Genomic DNA, 4506 nt, shown 5'->3' on the forward strand with positions numbered 1-4506 from the left:
ACCGGATATGAAGATGCCGACATCACTTGTCAGAACCACCTTAAATTACCTCACACACAGCACTGGCATGCATAAGAATATGATGTAAACTTGTTTTTTAAAAGGCATCTTTTGTTTGCGTTAAAACAACTTCAACACACGCAATGTTCTGATTGCACCACAAACGCAGTAGTCATCCTTACCTTTCACAGAGGCACTGAGTTTTATAAATAGGAGCATGATAGTGTAGAATAATCATATCCAAGGACCAGTGGTGGGTTTCAAAAAATTTTGGAACCTCTTCTGTAGGTGTGGCCTGCTTTCCGGGTCCACTGGTGGAACCTCTTCTAACCGGTTCGGTAGATTTGACGAACCGGTTCTACCGAATAGGTGCGAACTGGTAGGAACCCACCTCTGGTGCATATTTACTGGGTTTTTAAGCTTTGAATAAGCCACTGAGAGTTTCTGGACTGCAGGAGGTAGAAATGTGAAAAGTAAATGAACCCTGCCAACTCTTCTTGTGCTTCAAAAATCCCAGTTATCAAAAGCAGCAAAACTGTATAATCCCACAAGGGCAAGTCAGTGATCCTTCACTGGAGTTTTCCATAGAAATTTGCCTTGCGAATGCAAAGAGCTGTTAGACTTTGGCACCGAAACTGACGATGAAGAAGGTCCTTCGCCGAACTGAATAGATACAACAGTTCTCCAGGCATTGCAGAGCATCCTCTTATTAAAGACAGCAAAGCATACCACAAAGGGATAGCCAGTGATCTCTCTTTTTTTAGTGGTGTTCCAAGCAAGTAGAAAGGCACATTTCTTTTTTAAAAGGTCTTTTTGAGAGATTGCATTTTCAGTTTGGAAGAGGATTCTTTCATCATTTGTTTCGCTAATTTCTGTTTAGGTGTTCTGCTGGAAATGTTGGAGACTCGTGTACTGTCCTCTGTCAGGTTTCCTAAAAATGCCCTAATTGATTCATGAGTATCGAGCCAAGTTTCAATAAAAAACTAATCATTTATTAGGAGCACCATAGGCAAGGCCTTTTCGCAGTCAGATCTAAGCGTTAGCAATAGCAGTTAGACTTATATACCGCTTCATAGGGCTTTCAGCCCTCTCTAAGCGGTTTACAGAGTCAGCATATCGCCCCCAAGAATCCGGGTCCTCATTTTACCCACCTCGGAAGGATGGAAGGCTGAGTCAACCTTGAGCCGGTGAGATTAGAACTGCTGAACTGCAGATAACAGTCAGCTGAAGTGGCCTGCAGTACTGCACCCTAACCACTGTGCCACCTCGGCTCCAAAGCTTTGTTTGAGTTATAGCTGAACTTTACCCCTGTTCCTTCCCTCCCCTCAGTCTGTGTCATAAATCACATTCCCCAATGAGGTGCATCCCTCCCAAGCCTGCAGTAATCTGAGATCCAACTTTAGCTGAAAGTATGCGTGGAATGCGCTCCCCCCTTCTCTCACTATGGCAACGTTAGGAGTTGACATTCTCATCCCCGTGACATTTGTCCCCAAAAGAGGCAATCATCTCTACTATTTTCATCACATTCTCCCCCCTGCCCCCGCCCAAATTAAGCAGCAGCAATTTTGAAGTTTCCCCATTATAGATCAATTATCTAATTTCTAAAAAGGGAGCATGGCTTTTTGATATTCTAACAGAAACCTGAATTTAAAATTACTTAGGTACCCTAAAGAAAATCTTAGGCTAATAGTTGAACATATTTTTCTTAGTTATAAAAAAAACTTGTAAACAATATAAAACATCAAATAAAAAAAAAATCTCCATTCCTGAATACACAAAGTAGATGTTTAGAGTTTAGAGTTTTATTTCATTTGTATGCCGCCCTTTTCCCTAAGGGGACTCAGGGCGGCTCACAACTCAAAAAGGGAAGGGGGGGATACAAACAATTTAACAAGAACACAAAACTATACATAGTTAAAAAGCACAACAATCATACCATTCGAAATAGGGGCAGCGAATCTTTAGCCCCAGGCCTGTCGGAATAGCCAGGTTTTAAGGGCTATGCGGAAGGCCTGGAGGGTGGTGAGGGTACGAATCTCCACAGGGAGTTCGTTCCAGAGGGTCGGAGCAGCCACAGAGAAGGCTCTCCTCCGGGTAGTCGCCAGTCGACACTGGCCGGCAGATGGAATTCGGAGGAGGCCTAGTCTGTGGGATCTAATTGGTCTAGTGGAGGTAATTGGCAGTAGGCGGTCTCTCATGTTCCATAGTTCCTTCTTACCGCATTTCCTACAGATCTCTATAACCAGTTTTCTATAACCAGTGAATGAGATTACTTTTGGTGTGCAAAACAATTAGATGCTACTCTGGAATAAAGTGTCTAACCATATAGACTTGAGCAATGTAATGACAGGCACCGCCTTCATAGAACAATGCTCTCTTTGGTATGCACTGGAAGCACTGATAGCATCAATGATAAGGAGGGCCTTATCAGTTCAAACAAATATGCCATCAGCCACTTGCATCATTAGACATGCTGTGGTAAATTCTTGCAGGACAAGTAAGACTTAACTTTGAAGAAGATTAAGAAAACAGCAAGTTCAAAACAGAACTACTAGATTTCAAGAGTAGTTGGTATGTAGTTCTGAAACCTCAGTGCCGAAAGCTAATTGCAGACAGATGAAAAGAGCTTCATAGCACCTGTACTGCAGATCTGATAAAACAGAAGGTTAGAGGAAAAAGAAGGATAAATGAGTATTGAATTGGAGAAATGTAGAAAGAACCAAAAGCAAAGTCATAAATAGTGAGGACCAGTTTAGTGCAGTACTTAAGGCGCTAGTCTAGAAATCAGGTGACTGTGAGTTCTACTCCCACCTTCATCATGAAAGCCAGCTGGGTGACCTTGGGCCAGTCACACTCTCTCAACCCAACCCTCCTCACAGATTTGTTGTTGTGACGGCAGAGGTCGTATTCCAGTGATGGGTTTCAAAAATTGTTCAAACCTACTCTGTGGGTGTGGCCTCCTTTGTGGGAGTGGCTTGCCGCCCATGTGACCGGATGAAAGTGGCTTGCCGCCCATGTGACCGGATATGAAGATGCCGATGACACTTGTCAGAACCACCTTAAATTACCTCACACACAGCACTGGCATGCATAAGAATATGATGTAAACTTGTTTTTTAAAAGGCATCTTTGGTTTGTGTTAAAACAACTTCAACACACGCAATGTTCTGATTGCACCACAAACGCACTAGTCATCCTTACCTTTCACAGAGGCACTGAGTTTTATAAATAGGAGCATGATAGTATAGAATAATCACATCCAAGGACCAGTGGTGGGTCTCAAAAATTTTTGGAACCTCTTCTGTAGGTGTGGCCTGCTTTCTGGGTGGAACCTCTTCTAACCAGTTCAGTAGATTTGATGAACCAGTTCTACCGAATAGGTGTGAACTGGTAGGAACCCACCTCCGTCGTATTCAGCATATTCTGACCAGTTCTGGAGAACCGGTAGTGGAAATTTTGAGTAGTTTGGAGAACCGGTAAATACCACCTCTGATTGGCCCGACCCCCATCTATTCTCTGCCTCCTGAGTCCCAGCTGATCGGGAGGAAATGGGGATTTTGCAGTAACCTTCCCCTGGAGTGGGGAGGGAATGGAGATTTTAGAGTATTCTTCCTCTGCCACGCCCACCAAGCCATGCCCACAGAACCGGTAGTAAACAATTTTGAATACCATCACTGTGTGGGGGAAATAGGAGGCGGAAGGAGGATTAGGTATGTTTGCTGCCTTGAATTACTTACGAAGTAATAAAGATGATGTAAAAATCAAAATAAGTAAAATCCAGGTGTCTTTTTCTCCAAGTCAACCTGCCTAAACAAAACCTAACAACATTGAGACATACAAGCAGCAGATCAGCACTGCCTCTTATGGATAAATGAATGGAGATGAGAAAATTAATTAGCTACCTACTCATGCCAAACAGCCTATTATATCAGCTAACCTCTCAAATATGGAAAGAAAGCTTTGATGATAGATATTTTATAAAATCAGTAAGCATCAGAATCTTCAATGACTTTCTGGATTACCTTTGAATCAGTTCATAGGGACCTGATTTGAAAATCAGTTTGAATTTTCGGAATTGAATCAGCCCTTTGAAAGTTTATAAAGGAATAGTCATCTAGAAATATAGGTTTTGATGGAAGCACGAAGCCTGAAGATGATGAATGAGACTTCATCGAAACGTCGCCAAGACACCTGCAATTTTACGCAAGAGAAAACCCGAATAACCAAAGACCTACATACTAACACCCGCGAAAACCTCAGAAAAAATATATACCGTATTTTCACGACCAAAAGCCGCACCGGATTAAAAGCCGCAGTATCAATTAACGTTAATTTTTTAAACTTTTTCCACATATAAAGCGCACCGGGTTATAAGCCGCGCTCAGAGACCCGGCTCCCCTTGGTTCCTCATCGAATGAGGAACCGGGGATGAAGGGGCAGGACTTCCCGGGCGGAAGGCATGCCTGGCTCTGCGGCTCCAGCCCCAGCACCTTTCGGCCGAGCCTC

Source organism: Thamnophis sirtalis, unplaced genomic scaffold, assembly GCF_051295495.1.
Source record: "Thamnophis sirtalis isolate CommonGarterSnake01/CBP01778 unplaced genomic scaffold, rThaSir2_p1.2 scaffold_5, whole genome shotgun sequence".
Taxonomy (NCBI): domain Eukaryota; kingdom Metazoa; phylum Chordata; class Lepidosauria; order Squamata; family Natricidae; genus Thamnophis; species Thamnophis sirtalis.